The 20,597-nt window shown below is 41.8% G+C and overlaps 1 pseudogene; it reads left to right on the top strand.

Annotated features, from left to right (window-relative positions):
* Window positions 1-9,730: 9,730 nt before the first annotated feature.
* LOC138941594 (uncharacterized) lies at window positions 9,731-11,581 on the top strand (annotated as a pseudogene).
* The last annotated feature ends 9,016 nt before the right edge of the window (window positions 11,582-20,597 follow it).

Below are 20,597 nucleotides of genomic sequence, written 5' to 3'. Positions count from 1 at the left end.
GCACCGGCGATTTGTACGAATGGTACGACGCCACGAGTGGGAGATCGCTGAAAACGTCTGGGAAGATAACGGCCCCCACGGTCTCTATGTGGAAATAAGACGCCTCTTCGACCTCGAGCCCTACGAGGAGGACATGGAAGAATCGTGGGATGAGCCTCCGAACAAGAGGTCGAAGGGTTGATTGGGAGTATCCATTTTTAAAAATATTAAATATTAAAAATTAAATTAGTATACTAATAAGACTTTTATTTTTCTGTTTCAGAAGGAGCGCCGCCCTATTATACATATTTTATATTTTTTTTATATTTATATTATTATTATAATTTTATTTTATTATTTTTATATTTTTATTTTATTATTATTTTTATTATTTTTAAACACACACACATTTGTATTATATACACATTTTTTAAAATAAATATTATTATTATTATTATATATAATAAAATGTTGATTATTTTTGCGCCTCCTTTCCTCTTCTTACTCCTGCATGCCTCGCGTTATCTTTCTTTCTCCCATTCTCTCGCGAACGTCATCCTTTTCCCATGTCAATGCGAGCGCTATCCTTTTCCTACACGCGTGCATGCCTCGCACTAATTCTCTCACACCGCCTTACGAACGCTGTATCATCCACGTGCATGCCTCGCGCTATCCCTCTCCCACACATTACAAACGCCTTGCGCTATCCCTCTCGCACCTATTCGTGGACGCCTCGCGTTATCTCTCTCGCACCTACTCGCGGACGCCTGGCGCTATCTCTCTCGCATCTACTCGGCTTCGCCGCGGTCTCCCTTCCCCCTCTCCACAGACCTCTCGCTTACCGGTTTCGCCGCGGTTCCCCCTCTCTCCTCGGCCCCCGCGCCTATCGTTTTGCCGCGCCGCCTCCCTTTTCGCAGTCCCAGCGCCGGTTTCCCCTCGCCCCTTACCAACCCTCAGAGGATCTGAGTTAGTACCGGCCCAGATATACTACTGGTGAGAATAGTGATGTAAAGGTAATATATATTGGGTTGAGTAAAAAGTCATTGCGTATTTTTTGTATGTTTTTCAAAGTTATTTATTTACATATAAAGAACAAAGATCAATTAATGATATACAATATTTTCCGTTTTGTTCGATGACTTTTTGCCATCTTTTGGTGAGCTTCATAATTCCCCGTTCGTAGAAGGACCTGTCTTTATTGGCGAAAAACTGAACAAGGTGCTGATTTACCGCCTCATCTGAATTTAACGTTATTCCACGCGGGAGTGGTGCACTTGGACACAGTATAATTGGACACGGTGCAAATGGACACGTTACAAATGGACACGAGATTTTGCACACGGTTCAATTGGACACAGTGCATTTGAACACAGTAATTTTGGATACAGTAGCTTTTGGACACATAAGAAAATACGCATCGTTTACTTGGACACCGCTCAATTGGACACTGTTCATTTGGACACCGTTCGTTTGGACACAGAAAGATGCGCACCGTTCATTTGGACACCGTTATTTGCCCACCGTTCGTTTGGACACCGTTCATTTGCCCACCGTTCGTTTGGACACCGTTCATTTGCCCACCGTTCGTTTGGACACCGTTCGTTTGGACACCAAAATTTGATTTAAGTTATACGACGTAATCCACACCAAATTTTTGTTTTAAATAAGAAATAGGTTTGGGTTAGGTTATATCTTCCGGAAGTGGAGTCCCCCCGCAGGGGGGGCGGAACCCACTGTATCCATGCATGACATTCAAATATGCGAAAGGCTAAACAAAGTGCTAAAAGCAATGTAAAATTAATGACATCAGTATCAGAGATATATAAGTATGAATATATTTTATTTTGACAGATATTATAACCTTCAAATGTATCTCCTTTTCACGATTTCATATTTTACATAGATTTACCAGTATAAAGTGTTATAAGAATACTGATTATATTTTCCCAAAATGATTTTTATTTCTCTCCATCTGTTACATATTCAAACAAACAGTGCGCATGTTTTTGTGTACAAATGAACGGTATCCAAACGAACGGTGGGCAAATGAACGGTGTCCAAACGAACGGTGGGCAAATGAACGGTGTCCAAACGAACAGTGGGCAAATGAACGGTGTCCAAACGAACGGTGGGCAAATGAACGGTGTCCAAACGAACGGTGGGCAAATGAACGGTGCGCATCTTTCTGTGTCCAAACGAACGGTGTCCAAATGAACAGTGTCCAATTGAGCGGTGTCCAAGTAAACGATGCGTATTTTCTTATGTGTCCAAAAGCTACTGTATCCAAAATTACTGTGTCCAAATGCACTGTGTCCAATTGAACCGTGTGCACAATCTCGTGTCCATTTGTAACGTGTCCATTTGCACCGTGTCCAATTGTACTGTGTCCAAGTGAAGGCCACTCATTCCACGCAAGGAGTTTTGAAGAGAGCGAAACAAGTGGAAGTCTGTCCTTGCGTCAGGCGAGTGGGGCAACTGGGTGGGGCAACACATTTCATCCAAACTCCAATAATTTTTGACGGGTCGCCAAAGATGTGTGTGGTCTCGCGTTGTCGTGATTGAACACAACTCCTTTACGATTGACGAGCTCCGGACGTTTCTGGATGACAGATTCGTTCAAACTGTCCAATTGCCGACAGTGCACATCCGAATTGATTGTTCGATTCCTTGGTAGGAGTTCAAAAAACACCACACCCTTCCAATCCCACCACACTGAGAGCATAATCTTCCTCTAATGAAGTTCTGCTTTTGAAGTCGTTTGAGGCGAATCATCACGTCGGGACCAAGACCGTTTGCGTTCCAAATTGTTGTAAACAATCCACTTCTCATCACCAGTTATCATTCGTTTCAAAAAAGGATCGTTTTCTTCACGTTTCATGAGCATATCGCAAATGTTTATACGCGCCGTCAAATGAACTTCTTTGAGTTCATGAGGAATCCAAATATCGAGCTTGCTTACGTATTCCAGCTTCTTTAGGTGGACGTGAACACTTTTTTGACTGATCTTCAATGTTTTTGCAATCTCTCGTGTCGTGTAACGTGGGCTTGACTTGATCAATGCCTTTATTTTGTCGTCATCAACCTCGGTGGGCCTTCCTGACCAAGGAGCATCTTTGAGATCAAAATCACCAGCGCGGAATTTCTTGAACCAGTTTTGGCACTGACGTTCTTGTAGAGCATCGTCACCGTAAACTTTACGCAATTTTTCACAAGCTTGACGCGCGTTCTTCCCTTTACGGAAGTGAAACAGTAAAATATGGCGAAAATGCACAGTTTGGTCTTCCATCTTCAACTTGTTGTAAAATCTCCAAAACTCAACCAAACCGCTCAATTTTTTTTTAGAATGAAGCTTAAACCGTCAGCTATTAAACGATATATGACAAACATGTAATAAACCGCTTTCGCGAGGCGGTCGTGGATAACTCGGTCGGGATCCGGGGCTCGTGAAAGGGTATCGAGAGACGAACGAAAGATACGTTAGGTAGAATATAATTTATTGCGTGTAAGTATGTGTGTATACAGAGTGAGTGTATGTGTAGGAACGCTGTATGGGTGTGAGCGTGATGATAAGCGAGCGAGTGCGTGTGCGAACGTGTAATATCTACGTAGGATTTACAATATATCGAAAGTATATGTGTGCGGCGAATGATGATGTGTTTGCGACAAAACGCACTCGTGTATGTATGAGTGTCGGAATTGGTTAGCGGTGTGGTCGTGTCGGTCGCGGTGCATCCGAATTACATGCACGGATGCGCGGTGCGGAGCGCGATTTCGGCGATTCGATAAGATATCGATTACGTGAGCGGATCTGGATTTCGGCAGAGGCCGCTAACTACCGGGCGGTAATTTCGGTCGGGCCGATGGGCGGTCCTTATACGCGCCTGTATTGATTTGATTGCGTCGATCGATGTCGCGGCAGGATGAGATCCTCCCCCTTGAGCGGGACTTGGCGCGCCGTATTAATGGCGAGTCCGATCGCGGTAATGGCGGTCGCGGAATTACTGCGAGTTCGCGGGTATCGCGGTATTATTTCGTCGGGGATGGTCCTCCCGTAGAATGCAGGAGTGCAACGGCCGACGGGAACACCCGTCAATGGCTGGGAACTCCCTACCACTGGATGATCGCCGTTGCACTTAGGTGGACGGATGCGTGCGAGGTGTCGAGAACTCCCGACGGAGGCTGAGTACGTCCAACCTCGTGTTCCTCGGTCGCAGAAATTCAAAGGATCGCTTTCAGAGATGGCAAACTCTCGGCGGAGGCTGGGTACTCCCAACCCCGTTTTCTCTCTCTGTGAGCGGTTATAGGATCGTTCTGGATTCCAGGCGTCTTACAGACTCTGGTGGTTGTTGCGGAAGATCTGGTCTCGAGATGGAAAATTTGCTCTTATTTATACCCCTTTTTCCGGCGGGTGCGCGTGCGTAATATGCCTGACTGTTTTAAGGCATATTGTTTAATGTTGAACCGCCGCGCGCGACTCGGGTGGTTTCGGGAACGGTCGGTACGGTTATCCGAGCGCGGCGACGGTTCCCGGTAAACAACGCATTTTAACGGCGATTATAAATTTGAACGTCTTTCTCTACATCTTAAAAATGGGCGCTCGGCGCCTCCGCATTATGCCCGACCGGTGTTTGTCGGGCGGCGGACTTCCGGCGGATCGACGGCCGGGTAACGGTGGAGGGATGCATCGTTACAAACATATGTGTGAATGACTCTAGTACTGCCAAAACTGAACTAATGCCATCTATTGCAAAAATACGCAATGACTTTTTACTTAACCCAATATTTATCAGCCCAAGGAAAATAAACGTTATTCCGAGACAGACGATTTGTTGTACCTCTAGCCGTTAAGGAAGAGGTCTTTCGGGATTTGTACGCCCAAAGGATTAGGATCCAAGCTCGAAATAAGACACTCCCGGACGTTAGGTATAATTTAGTATATTTTGCAAGATTTAATACACTTTCACTTATTCGCGATTATAATAGTCGGGCGCGATACGTACGGTACTTCGATACTATTACTAAGCGAGTAGCAAGCGTTGGTGCATCTCGCGCTTATTATATCTGTTAATTAATTAGGTCGTTGATTAGGGAGGAGTGTGGTGTCCCTGACCGGAGCATGTCTCGTACAGCTTGTCAGTCTGTCTCGTCAGCTGCTTACTCAGCTTCCGAGAACTTGATCGTGATTTCCTTCTCTTTAGTCACGTATCTTACTTTTATTTTATTAATATTCTTTTATTACTTTACTCTTTCTTCATTATCTTTCCTTGATATCTTCTAATTTTAATGCTTTGCTTTACTCAGCTCTTTCTTATTCTTTTCTGTTTCACTTTATTGTTTTATTCTTTAATATATTAAGAAATTGGTCGGGTTACGACATCCTCCCCCTTTGGAAAAAGAAAATTAACTATACGTGAATTTTCGTCTACATATTTTTTCGCTATTCATTTTTCGCATTTTACAATTGTTTCTTATATTTATTTTATTTTAATATAACATCGCAGTGTTAGTTATCGCGGTGTCGGTTTCTATCTCCGCTGTTCTATTCGATCCGCTTGCGGTACCGTAGATGTGCTCTTGAATTATTTTCGGTTTGCACATCGGATTTATGTTAGTTTCTGATAATTTTTTCTTTTCCGTCTTACATTTTTTCTTAGCGTATATAATTGCTATTATGGTAATTATTATTATTATTGTTATTCCTGTGCAACTTGAAGCTACGGGATATATAATGTGTCCGTTAGTAGGGAAATAATTGTTATTTAAGTCTTCGTTTGTTTCGTCAAGTCTTTCGCTTAGGTCCCTTAATTCTGTCGGGTTTCTAATGACTTTTCGCAATTTTATCGGTCTAATTTTGTCCAATGTTTTTTCGTTTCGTTCGTTGTGTGTTATCTTAAGATTGTAGTCTGGTAGCTTTGTCTATACGATCGTTATTATCGCGAGCTTTTTTGTCCGTATTATGACGTCTTGTTTTTTTAATTTACATTTTTCTTTTAATGTGATTCGTCCGCTTCCTTTTATTTCTATTTTTCGCGTTGCGTCGTTTTTGCACGTTTATTTCGATCGGTTGGTTTGCTCGTGTAGAGTATAACCATGAGTTCGCATTACTCAGCGCTATTCATATTGTTGTATTCGTGTGTATGTGTCGAATATTACAATTGTTTGTGTGTGTTTCTAATTGTACATATGCTTGTACTTCGCATAACGCTCCTTCGTCTAAATAATGTACAGGATAATTCTGTTCGCAAACATATTGATCATTGTTTCGCATACATTTATTTAGATCGTTTTCGTTAGGCGTAAAATATGTTCGGCTATCTACCTCTATCGCTATTATTGGTTGATTTACATCTATAAATATAAATGTATTGTTATATTTGTGCGTAGGTAGTGGGATTGCCTTTATTATTTCATACTCGGGGTATGTGATTAGCGGAATCTTTATAATCGTAAATATATTTGTATTATCGTAATAGGCGCTAATTGTTAAGAACTTTTCGATTGTTCTCCAATTTTCTGCGGATGTTTGAAATGGGAAGTGCGTTCCCTGCGGTATTTGTAACGCTGTTTCCTTGAGGTTCTCTAGGATGCTTTCTATGGGTAGTAGTCTTATATCGATTACTCCCCCTTTCGCGTTAGTCAGATGCGCGATAATGTCCGTAAGATCGTTTGTTAGGTCTTTTATTATGGCATTTAATATTATAAAGTGTTCGTCGAGATTTTCTCGTTGTCTATAGCCGACTTCTGCTTGTATCCAGGCTTGTCGCATCTTCTCTGTTATATTTTGAAATTGTTCTTCATTTTCTTGCAGAATTTTCTCAACATTATCCACATGTGCAATTGTTGCGTTTAATATTTTAATCTGATTTTTCATCGCGTGTTGCAGCGTTTGCTGATTTCTTTGCATGAGATTTAATTGCTCCTTTATAATTTTTTCGTCGTCTGCGTCCATTGTGCCGAAGAGTGTTTTGGCTATCGTTCTTAGACCGTCGATTAGCCCTCGTTTTATCTTCCTGGGTGCTTGGTACGCGATTATCAGACGTTTCAGCAGTTTTTCTGCTTGTTTTCTGTCCTTTTCTGGTATTTGTAACAGGTTGTGGCAGGTTTCTTTCATTTTTATTTGCAATGGTTTATCGTAGCATAGAGCTCTCTTCTGTGCCATATAGTTTCTCAATTGTTCATATCGGTGGTCCATTGCGGCGATGTCTAGTTTTATCACCATTTTCCATGTGGATTCGATTTGGTTTATCTTGCACATTTTTTCGAAATAGATACCCGGTTCATATTTAAATTCTTTTATTTCTCCTCGGCTTTGATTTTCTTGCAGGTGCTCCATGCAATAAGACTCCTGTAATAGAAAGCTTTGTATTATATTATAATATTTTCTTGGAATCGTGCGGTGCATTTCCTTTTTTCTCTGGATGCATATGCAGCTACTTTTGTTTTACCTAGCCCTTTCCAGGCTATTTATTCGCTCTTCCATTCAGTCTGTCTTCCGACGTCGTCTTGTCGTCTTTACGTGTTGTGCAGAAGTTGTTTTTTCTGTGATTTTCTCTTCCCCCCTTTTTTTGTGTGTGTATTATGGTTCCTAACTGCCACGAGCTGTTTTTTAGCGCTGCTCAGGCTTCTGTTAGGGGTCAGTATCCCTTAGTGGAGGTGCCCAACGTGTCGGACCATTTTGCCCGTTCCTTTCGCGACCAACTCTCGGCGCTCGCACTTGTTCGCGAGGTCGGATTGCTGGGTCTTCCAGATTTGGTGGTCGATCGTGACATTGCGTTTGTGCCTGGGTCGCGGTGCTGGACGTGGACGTGGAGGACGTTAAGGTAGGAACTTCTTTAAGTTTTGTTTTTCGTTTTCCTTATCATCTATTTTATTTTTCTTTTATACATGCGTTTTTCTTTTTTCTTTTTTTTCTTCTATTTTTTAATTCTCAATAAACGGTTTCAGTCGGTTTATGTGGACGCGTATGGTTTTCCTATGGATTACGACAGATTTTTCGCTGTTTATCCGCCGCGTGCAAACTACGATTGCATTCGTATGCATTCGCATAAATTTTCTGTTTATTACAGTGTACACAATGTGTTTGTCCTAGAAGCACTGGCATCTAACTGCTTTCGCGTTTGCCGATTTGTCGGCCGTCTCAATCCGCGCGCAGTCTTTCGCGGCATCATCGCACGTCCGCGCAATATCGCAAACATTTGCTAAACCAGCTGCATCATTGAGGTGACACCGGGAATCCGCAGGCAGCTGCTAAACAATGGCTGAATCTATCTTAGATATTCTGCGTGCAATTATGCTGACCATATTAGAGTTCTGCAGTGTTATAGATGCATGACCTTTAGACATATTGCCAGGGATTGCAAATCAACTTCAGTATGCAGACACTGTTCGGAACCGCATGAGCTAATAGATTGCAAAAAAGATAAGTAGTCACCTCTGTGTTGCAATTGCACTAAGTTTTCGAGGGGACTCTTGAGCGAGAGGGCTCATTCGGCTTTAGATGCCAATAAATGCCTGTTACTTAGTGAAAAAATCAAGGACAAAATCACTAGTATAAATGGATAATATGACTTCTGGATGCGATAAATTGAACATTTGTCACGTCAATTGTCAATCCTTGATGGCGCATCTTGACGAATTCCGCCACTACTTTTCCAAATCAAAGTATCACATCATTTATTTGTCGAAAACTTGACTCACAAGGGGAGGGCCAGACGTGCCCATCTCAGATTCAAGCGGTGATTTTTCTATGAATAGTCCTTAATGAGAAAGAAATTATGTCAAAGTTTTAGCGCGCGCTTTTCACGCATTCGTCAAAAAAAAATTATGAAAGATTTTCCAGCACGACTTAACCGCTTCGCGATAGACGATAATCGTAGCGATGCCAATAAATGCCTGTTACTTAGTGAAAAAATCAAGGACAAAATCACTAGTATAAATGGATAATATGACTTCTGGATGCGATAAATTGAACATTTGTCACGTCAATTGTCAATCCTTGATGGCGCATCTTGACGAATTCCGCCACTACTTTTCCAAATCAAAGTATCACATCATTTATTTGTCGAAAACTTGACTCACAAGGGGAGGGCCAGACGTGCCCATCTCAGATTCAAGCGGTGATTTTTCTATGAATAGTCCTTAATGAGAAAGAAATTATGTCAAAGTTTTAGCGCGCGCTTTTCACGCATTCGTCAAAAAAAAATTATGAAAGATTTTCCAGCACGACTTAACCGCTTCGCGATAGACGATAATCGTAGCGACCGTGTGGCTGAGCGGGTAGCGTTCAGGTCTTGTAAGCGCGGGATCGCTGGTTCGAATCCCCGAGTGTAATTTTTTTTTATAATTTTATTTTTTTCGTTCCCAGCAACATTTTAGCATTAAATAAATAAATATTGCGCGAGTTTTTCATAATAACATAAATTGCTTTCTATAAAAAAACAGAAGGAAATGAACAATGTTTAATTTAATCGTAAGAAATATGTTAATTAGTAAAATAATAATTATATAAACAACAAGTTCACAATGCCCTATAAATAAAAATATTTCGTTTGAATTTCATGCGTTAGGAGTTCACAATTTTGATATTTTTATTATTCGGTTTCGGATTGCTTTTCGTATACCTGACCTTGTGAGCAACAGCAGCTATAAGTTTCGAATAGGCGATATAGATTGAAACAGTCATCAGTCGACCGTTAGTTTCGAGTAGAAGGTGGACGTTTTTAAGCAGTGCCGAAAAATAAAAATTTAAAAGATGGAGTCAACATCCGATTCTCCAACGAAAAGTTATGAAGAAAAAGATTCGCTCGCGGGAAATAGTGAGGATAACGAATCTTCGCTACCAGAAGAATTTGTGAAACTTCAGATGAAAGGCGCCGTGGTTTACATGGTCAAACTTCTGGAGGAAAATAATCTGGTCACAGTAGAACCACCTTCGACGATTTCCTATGAATCGATGCTTATCGGAGAAGAAATGTTTCACAATACTGTACAAATGATCGCCGAAAAAAAATTAATCGTCGATGAAGAATTAATAGCGATACATGAAGCTGACGAAGAATATTCTTTCCGGGAGTTAGAAGATGATGATTCTGATGAATATGAACCAGATGAAAAGAAAGTGAAACAAACGGAGTATATTTCGCTTGATTATAAAATAAAAGTTATGAATCTTGCGAAACAACATCCTAATTAGAGTATAGCAAATCTTCAGAAAAAAGGATGTAGCCGTTTAAAAAGCATGAAGGATTTGAAGAGGTGGGAAGAACATATTAAAAAGGGCGAAACAACAATCGATAAGTATTTTACTATTGATTCTTGGACGCATGATCGTTTCATGGAGGCTCGAGAAAATTTACAAGTCACAACAATAAACCTGCAACAGTGGGCTTTGGCTGCTGCAAGTCAATTTGAAAACTTTAACTTCAAAGCTTCTCCTTCCTGGGTGAAAAGATTGAAGCGAAAGCACAGGATTCGACAACGAAAAATCACAAGATACGTGAGTGACAGAGAGACCGTTACGATGGAAGAAATTTTGGTTTCAGCAGAACAATTTCGAATTCAAGTACGAGATGTAATTCCAAATTTCCAAAAAACATTCGTCATCAATACTGATCAAACAGGTAATTTAAAAGAATTAAATTTCTCAAATTATGAACATTTGGAAATAGTTTATATACATTACCATTATTTTTCTTCCTTATTATTTACTTTGTATATTCATTTTTTTTACAATACATTTTGTATCATATTACAGGTTGTCAGTATCAGTCCACGTTTGACAGAAGTCTTGCCGAACAAGGACTCAAAGACTATTCTCGTCAAAAAGCAAAATTTGAATAAAACCACGCATTCATATACGGCCCAATACGCAATCACACTGTCCGGAGAATCGATATCATATGTATTTGTCTGTTTACAAGAATCAACAGGTAATTTTGGGCCCAAAGTTCAAAAATCTATTGACGAATTTGTAACAAAATATAAAAACATTGTTGTTACTAGTTCGAAGTCCGGAAAATTAACGACGCAACTGTATAAAACTTTTTTGACAACAACTTTATTACCGTACGTCCAAGAAAACAAATTTTTATTGTTGATTGACCCTTGAGGGGGACAAACAAATCCGGGCATGTACGATGAAATTTTTAAAGACGATAGGAGTATAGGAACTTGTAGTATTAAAGTAATTTCGCCAAAATGCACGCCTATATGCCAATCTTGCGACGTCTATTTCTATAGACAAGTTAAAAATTTAATCAAGCGTCTTCAAAACTGTTCCTACTTGATTGAACAGAATCGCGAAATATCATTTAGGGAAGATTGTATTAAAATTCATTCCATTGTTCATTATCAATTGTCGTCGCCAATATTTGCTGATATGTTGCGTTATGCATGGTTTGCTTCGAAACTTTGTGATGAAAGGGAAATATTTGTAAATATAAACCAAGCCTGCTTTCCTACAGATGTTCTAAAAACGCCCTGCACATGCAAAAATGCTGCGTTTATCAGATATGCAAGATGTGCTAAAAATTTATGTTTTCATTGTTTTTACGATCAGTACCATCCGGCATCTTGCACGGGTGTTATTAATTCCACCGATTAATGTATAACAATTTTGTAATATGTCAACATTGACAATAAAAAATTTATATTATACAAATTTGTTTCATTTATTTTCGTTGCTCACAAGGTCAGATATACGAAAAACAATCCGAAACCGAATAATAAAAATATCAAAATTGTGAACCTCTAATGCATGAAATTCAAACAAAATATTTTTATTTATAGGGCATTGTGAATTTGTTGTTTATATAATTATTATTTTACTAATTAACATATTTCTTACGATTAAATTAATCATTGTTCATTTTCCTCTGTTTTTTTATAGAAAGAAATTTATGTTATTATGAAAAACTCGCTCAATATTTATTTATTTAATGCTAAAATGTTGCTGGGAACGAAAAAAATAAAATTATAAAAAAAAATTACACTCGAGGATTCGAACCAGCGATCCCGCGCTTACAAGACCTGAGCGCTACCCGCTCAGCCACACGGTCGCTTCGATTATCGTCTATCGCGAAGCGGTTAAATCGTGCTGAAAAATCTTTCATAATTTTTTTTGACGAATGCGTGAAAAGCGCGCGCTAAAACTTTAACATAATTTCTTTCTCATTAAGGATTATTCATAGAAAAATCACCGCTTGAATCTGAGATGGGCACATCTGGCCCTCCCCTTGTCAAACCTAAAGTTTTGGATAGCATGGTGATAGTTCCGGGATACTCTCTGGTAAGAAACAATAGAGTCGGTCGACAGGGAAGTGTAGCTTTCTATGTATTGAACTCGATTGCAGTAGTTGTGCTGGATTGGTCACTCGTGGATGTGCATTATCATAAGCCTGAGTTTCTTATTGCAAAGATCATCTTTAACAATGCATGCAGTTTTCTTCTCGCAGTTGTGTATTGACCACCTAATTGTGGCTACCTTAATTCATGAATGCTTTTTGGATCTACAGATTGAATACCGGCATTCAATGGTATTTGGAAATTTTAATGCTGATATGTCTATCATTATATATCATAGCATACACATAGTTGCAAAATTTTATTATATTGTCTGAAATGTATTTAGTACTCACAGACATACGGACCCACGCATCATTGAAGAGTTCCAGTACTTTTTTAAATTTATGCATCATTGTGATATCGATAAATTAATAAATTATAGTAAAATGCCGGTTTCATTTTTATCTGCACATGATTTCATTTGCATAACATATAACATTAACATTGAGCAACACTCCAAAAGGATGGTCTAGAAACTTCAAGAACTTCAAAGAGCAGTATTTTCTTTCGGAAGTTAGCGAGTGTGAGCGGGTTGACTTAATATCTTCTGTGAATGCATGGAAGGCAAAGTACAAATCTTCAACGATCAACATTTCTTTAAACAATCATGCTCCACGGAAACGGATCTGCTTCAAAAACCTTCTAGCTCCTTGGCTTACTGCCGAAATTCGTGATGCAATGCATGAAAGAGATATCGCGAGAGACCGTGTACAAAGGCTGATCCGGACAGCCAAGAAAAATTATTTGAATATTTTCAGCCAAAAAGACAAACCAGCGTTTATATGAAGCAAATTGAGGCAACTTGACTTGATAAAAGTGAAGAAATCATGTAGGAGATTCACTCACTCTATCGAAGAACTTAATACATTCTTTGCTGACAAAGGACCGAGACAGATCGTTGATACGGCTGAAACGCTGGATACATTTGATTTTGCATGTAAAACGTTCGACGACAATAGATTCTTCAAATATATAACGCCCGAGATTATACGTAGGGCTCCTGCTAGGATTAAATCGTGTGCGACTGGTGCTGACGGAATTTCAACCAGGTTTATCAGTATGCACGGGGAGGCGCGTCGTTGAGGCCATTTGGCCTCGCTTAATCAAGTGGGTCGAGCGGCCCGCTCGAAGCCATCTCGGAGGCGAGATGTCATATCGTGTGACACAGGTATTTACAGGACATAAGTGTTTTGGGTTCTATCTATGTCGCATTGGTCGCGAGGACAGCGCACGCTGCCATCATTGTGTTGGGGACGGGGACACGGCGTAGCACACGCTGGCGATTTGTCCAGCGTGGATGGAAGAGCGTCGTGTCCTCGTTCAAACTATTGGCGAGACCGACTCCTTTCTCTCAAATATAATATTATAAATAAGTAGCGGCAATGCTCCTGAGAGTGTGGAATCCTGGAGGGCGGTCTCCTTCTGAAGCGGTGATGCTCCAGAAGGAGGAAGCCGAGAGAAAGAGGGAGCGGTGGCTCGGCGGACGCCAGGAGCCGCCCCAAGCAGAGAATGCGGCCATGGCGCGGGGGGAAGCAGGGTGGACATACGGATCGGATCCGCCGAACCCCGGCGCCTAGAGGCTGCGATGGCGCAATAAATCGCGTTCAGCGGCACCCAGGGGGGGGGGCGGATGTAAGGACCATCAGGCCCCCTGCAGCCCGTGTAACCCCTCCAGCAACCGGGGGAGCGCACGCGCGGGGAGGAGATCGGGGGTTAATTGCACCTGGCCTCAACCAATTCCCTCTGCATTTGCGCAGGCCCTGAGCGAGTCGGGGGGGCTAATTTGCCGCGAGCGCCCAAACCGGGCCCGGTGTTCGGACACCCGGGTGAGATATCTGGGCTCGACCACGTCTCCCCCATACCAACAATGGAAGGCGGGCAAGAGGAGCGGTGGTCCTCTTCACGCCGATACTCGGGACCCTGGGGGTGGAGATACTATCTCCCCCCCCCCTAGCGGGAACAGCTCGAGTGCGAGAGGTCCCCCTGAAGTGCAAATGCCAGTTTCCAAGGAGGCCTCAAATATCGCACGGGAGTAGGCCACCTGGAGAGATTTTAGTGGGTAGTCCCCTGGCTGTTTGTGTAAGTCAGGGGTGAGTCCCACATAACCCCGCCTTGTACCCCATCGAGACGAGATATGCGTAAAGGCATTTCCTTTCTGTTATAAAAAAAAGACTTATCAGTATAACTCCACCGTACATTATGCTAGTCATTGAGCACATGTTCAACTATTCACACATGCATGGTGTTGTTCCCAAGATTTGGAAGTCGACGGTCATCAGCCAATATCTAAAATTAGTTATCCGAGCTTGGTACAGCACTACAGACCAATTTCCATCTTGCCGTTTCTATCTAAGATTTTGGAGAGAATAGTATCTGATTAATTAATTGAATATTTGACCGAAAACGAACTATTGGATCTATGTCAGTTTGCTTACAGACGCAACGCATTCACTCAAACTTGCATCATTAGAATGTTGGACGATGTAAGACAACCCGCAGACTGCAGAAAAGTTACTATCTCCATTTTCTTTGATTTTTCTAAAGCGTTTGACAAAGTACATCATGATGTCCTTATTAAAAAACTGCATGACAAGTCTTGAGTAGTGCACTTCTCTGGATGACTTTTTACTTAAAGGATAGAACGCATGTACGCGATTGATTTGATAACGTTACTTTAATTACTTCCTCGACCCAGTCCAGCTGTACATGCTGGAGTTCCTCAGGGTTCCGTTCTGGGCCCGTTATTATTCACTTTATGTGTCGGATATTTGTGATGCTTTACAACATTGTAAATATAATTTTTATGCAGATGATCTGCAGATATATCTGCATTGTGAACTTCGCAATCTGCAGAATATTTGAAATTAATGAGGATTGTTTGAGATTGAGCGTCTCTAACGGGAGCGCTCAAAAAATGGCGCGTTAGCGGCCATCTCGCGCGGCGGACGGCTCGCCGCGAATCAAATCACGCGTTAACAGCAGCGCTCAGCAAATCGCGCCAGGCTCGTGGCATTGCTCGTGCCGTGCAAAGCGGGCCACGCGGCGGTCACCCGAGAGAATCTAAATCACAAACAAGTGCGAATAACAAGTTCTAATTTTCCGAATCATCGAAAACAACCACCGGCTCGATCTTGCACGAAAAACACATAGAACATTCTAGAAGCAGCAAAAGAACGGTTGTATAAGCTCTCTCGGGGAACCGCCGCGCGCACTCGATCGTGAATTACATCCGTGACAGTGTGTTATTATATCGTCTAAACTCTTGTGATAGAAAAGTCGCTTGCTTTTCCAGTTTGTACTTTCGCATACGAAACGCGAAGTTTTCGATAGGAACAAAAGAGATTCTTGCCGCTCGCGATTAATCTCTCGCAGTCAAACGCGCCGTTTATTCCGTCGCTCGCGGAATCGCGCCATTCATACCGTCGCTCGCGGTATTTAAAATCTCAGGTCTTCGCTCGCCCACGTCCACTAATATCTCGAACAAGGATATTAAATCCATGGTTAATTGGGCTGGCTGTAACAGACTTGTTAAATGCTGTGAAAACTCAAGCCATAACTTTCGGCACGGTCAGATATATAAATTCAATAGAACATGATGGATTGCCTGATATTAACATCAATGGATCTGCAATATATTATTTCTCTACTCGTGTCAAATATCTCGGTGTTACGATTTCCAACACCCTACCTTGGAACCCGCGGGTGGAGCACGTCATCAACAACATACGCTCCAAACTGTACCAACTAAAAGTATCTATATATCTGCTACCTAACGAGTTAAAAAAATGATTAATCATCTCGTTAATTTTTCCGCATCTAGATAATTGCTGTGGGGCACTAATGGATATCACGGAGCAACTTAATATGCAACTATACAGAGCATTGAATGCCTGCATTAGATTCGCTTACAATGTCAGACGGGACGAACATCTAACGCCGTTCTATCGTAAACTGCGCTGGCTCAAGATCAATGCTAGAAGAAAATATTTTATGGGATGCCTGTTTTATAATATTATTTATACTCGGCAGCCGAGTCTCTTATATTTTAAATTACTATAAAAAACTGCTCTACAAAATAATATCATTTTAACTCTATACAAAATAGTGTTATTTTGACTCTACAAAAGAATGTCGTTTTAACTCTATACAAAATAGTATCATTTTAATTGTACAAAATTTTAACCAAAAAAATACTGTTGTACAAAATAGTTGTTTAAACTTCCTAGAAAAATAATGATATAAAAAAATTGCGCCAAATAAATAAAAATGTATGCTATAAAATCTGTTTCTTTTATTATTTAAATAAAAACATTTTAATTAAAAAAGAAACTGTTATACAAACTAGTTGTTTTAATTTTCTACAAAAATGATGATATCAAAAAATATTACAACTGAATAAAAAAATTTATGTTATAAAATTAATTAATTTTATTATTTCTAATATTAAGAAAAATTATATGAATAAAAATTTATTATAAAGTTAATTTACTTTACTATTTTCAATATTTAAAAAAATTATATTTAATAAATTGCAATATAATTAAAGTAGTAGGATGTATAGCTAATTTCAAAAAATTAATAATAAAATTAAAAATTTATACACAAAATTAAAAATTAAAAACTTATGCAAAAATTAAAAATTAATACAAGATAAAAAAATAGAAAAAAATTTAGTTAAAAATCTTGGCGCTACTAAATAATATGCTAATGATATTATGATATTAATGTACTTCGTACATTTATATTGCAGTTATTAATGTAATAATGTTTAAATTAAATTTATTATTTGTTACTTTAAGATACATTGCAGTTATTAATTTTGAAACTTAGCAGCGCCAAGATTTTTAACTAAAATTTTTTTTAATTTTTTAATTTTGTATTAATTTTTAATTTTTGCAAAAGTTTTTAATTTTGTGTATAAATTTTTAATTTTTTTATTAATTTTTTAAAATTAGCTATACATCCTTTTTTTGTAACGGAGGGGAAATGCCTTTACGCATATTCCACCTCGATGGGGTTCGAGGCGGGGTTATGTGGGGCTTACCCCCGGCCAAAACAAACGGCCGGGGGACTACCCACTAAAACCTCTCCGGGTGATCTAGGCCTAGGCGTTAGAGAAGGCCTCTTCGGAATCTGGCTGTTGCACTACTTCGGAGAGGCCTTCCGCCTGCGAGCCTTCCACGTGGGGGGGAGTGTTGACCTCCTCCCCAGAGTCCCCATTTTCGTGGGGACTCCCGCTCGTATTGGGGAGGGAGGGACCACCACCCCTCTCTCCCACTTCCCGCCGTTGGCGTGGCGGAGTAGACGTGGCCGGGCCCGGATACCCCACCCGGGTCCCCGGCCACCGGGCCCGTGTGTCTCGCGGGTCCTGCGGGGAGCCGACATGGCCCCAGGTCCGCTCCCCCCGCCCGCGTCACCCCGTTGCCGGGGGGGCCACGTGGGCCGCAAGGGACGACTGTCCCCACGCCCACTGACCCCCCCCCACCCCCCGTTGGGGCCACCTGGCGCGGCGTTACGCCACCGCGCCTCTGCGGCCGGAAAACGTGGAGGGTTGGCGGGTCCTGCCAGCAAAAGGCTCTCCCCGCGTCCCCCTCCGGCCGCACCGCCACGTTGGAAAGCCCCCCGGCGTCCGCTGGAGAGTCTCTCCCTCTCTCTCTTTCGGCCACCTCCTTCTGCAAAATTACTACCTCGCAGAAGGAGGAGACCGCCCCCCAGGATCCCCCGCTTTCGAGCATCGACGCAATGACGCTCGAGAGCGAGAGGTCATTATCCCCCCCCCCAAACGTTGCACGAGGACACGGCGCTCGTCTGCCCACGCTGGACAAACTTCCAGCGTGTGCTGCACGGCGCAGCAATGGAGGGGATAACGCACACAAGCGCGAACCGCGTACATGTGCGCTCTGCGCTTCGGCTAGCTTCGGAGAGTAGAGAAGAACAGACATATGTTTCCGTCTTCTTCTCACTTTCTACCGAGCTGACAACGATTAGTGCCAAAAAAAACAAATAATTGTTTAAAAAAATACATTGTAAATAATTTTCTTAAAAACAATTTTTTTTTATACTAATTGATTTGTCTCAATATTCTGTACATAGAAGTATTACGGTAAGATTATCAAAATCTAAATATTTTACGAGATATTTAATTTTTTATATCAAAATATGTCAGATTAAAATATAAAATAACTCAAAAAGTACTTAATAAAAAAATACTTTATTATAGTGTTTTGGAAAGCTCTCGATGTCAGCTACAAGAATACTAAATAAAAAATGGGGGTTTCAGTTTAAGATGTTAAAGTTGACCTTCACATGACCTTCAAATGATTTTCCAAGGTCAAATCATTGTCACCGTCTTATGGCCCCCTCGAAACCAAACAACTTTTGTCTGAAACATTTTTCTCTTCCGGGCTTGGTTTTTGAGATATTTGCCTGAGGAGATTAAAATGGGACACCCTGTATACCTAATAAAAAGTTCACGAATCGGAAAAGCATTTGACGCTGTCGTATGTAATAAGCCAAGCGATCAACATTGCCTTCGTTGCCAGCTCAATAGAAAGTGAGAAGAAGACGGAAGACATATGTCTGTTCTTCTCTACTCTCCAAAGCTAGCCGAACCGCAGAGCGCACATGTACGCGGTTCGCGCTTGTGTGCGTTATCCCCTCCATTGCTGAGCCGTGAGCCGCGGGACCTGTTTCTGGCATCACTGGGCGCGGGTCGCGTACCGTCGACTATGCGAGTCACGAACAATAGAATCGTTTACGTTCATTGGGATGATCCGAACGAATTAGTGGATCGTCTGCGATTGTTGGACGCTTCGCTTCGAGCCGGCAACAACGCTCACGAAAACGAGATTCTATCGATAATCGAGGAGCTTCGCGAGACGGGAGCGATCGTATAAATCGAACCGTCGCAGTCGTACGCGGGATTCGCGATATCTGTGAGCAAATTCGGCACACCTCTAAGAAACCGAGGCTACGACGCGAGAACCGGAAGACTACGTCCGGCTATCGAGTCTCTGCAAAATTACGTGCGCGATAACGCGGTGTGTCTAAGCTCTTCCATCGAGTACGACGCGAGAGAGCGCAAGATAAAACGCTTGGCTCAGCCTGAGGAGGACGCCGACGCGACGAGCAAAAGCTACGTCGAGGGAATCACTTCGCAATTGAGAAAAGACGCGGACCAGGCGGGGCATGGCGTCATCCTACTGTTCACGAGACTCGCCCAGCTCGATAACGCTCTGGGTAAACGAATAGACGTCGCGGAGAGTTTCGTTTCCAGTATCAAAGCGCGCGACGACGTTCCGAATAAACGAATAGACACCGTGGAAAATTCCATTTCTAGAACAGAAGCGAGCGCTAACGTTCTAGGTAAACGGATCGATGCTTTGGATAAACAAATCAACGGTTTAAGCAATCGAATCGATGCCGCGAAAAATACGATATCGCTCAACGTGGCGGAATCCTCGACGAGAAGCGCGAGCAATCATAAAATACTGTTCAATCAGGGTAAAATAACACAGAAACTAACCCAAAAATCGCGCGTCGCAACGAATTCCGCGGCGAATTCCGAGATAAAGATACGAGAATTGGAAAATTCAACGTCGCGATTGAAGAGAGACGCGGACGAGCTATTGAGAAGAGTGAAGGAACTGATGAAGATTCGCGGGAGCGGCGAGCCGCTCGAGAGAGAGATCTCGTCCAACGTTATTCTCGAGAGAAAGAGGAGAGAATTATGAGCGCCGAAAAACGAAGACTAGTCGAGGAGTTGCACGCGCCCGCGAGAAGAAACTTCCCGCGTCAAAGGCCACAACTACATACTCTCCGTTATCGACGCGTTAAGCAAATACGCGTGGGCTGTACCGCTTAAGAGCAAGAGCGAACCACGATACGCAATCCTCGCCGCGATAAGCTCTGTAAGTCGAGCTAACGCCGTCGAGCGCGCATCGCGCATCGCGCGTAATATCCGGCGCTATAGACTTTGTGATGCTGAACGATAGATGTATTCGACGTTCTCCTCTCCTCTTTCTTCTTCAGCGCGCATTCGAGATCGGCGTACACCACGAACGGAAGTCGCTCCTTTCTACTATAGTTGCGAAACTCTAATCATCTGTCGTCTTTGGTAGGAAGGACTATAGCGCACTCGTTCATCCTTCCGCAGTCCACTCTGTGAGCCGATAACTTATCGCTCGTTCGAAAATAATGCATGCATCTGCGACATAACGCACGTTTTTAAATCGCGTACATTATCGACATCGCGCGACGATTCTTTTAATTTGTAC

Source organism: Polyergus mexicanus, unplaced genomic scaffold (assembly GCF_030449975.1).
Source record: "Polyergus mexicanus isolate NDT 795.1 unplaced genomic scaffold, iyPolMexi1.0 SCAF_2, whole genome shotgun sequence".
Lineage (NCBI taxonomy): Eukaryota > Metazoa > Arthropoda > Insecta > Hymenoptera > Formicidae > Polyergus > Polyergus mexicanus.
Note: the sequence above shows the minus strand (reverse complement) of the source record. Positions and strands in the feature narration are given on the sequence as shown.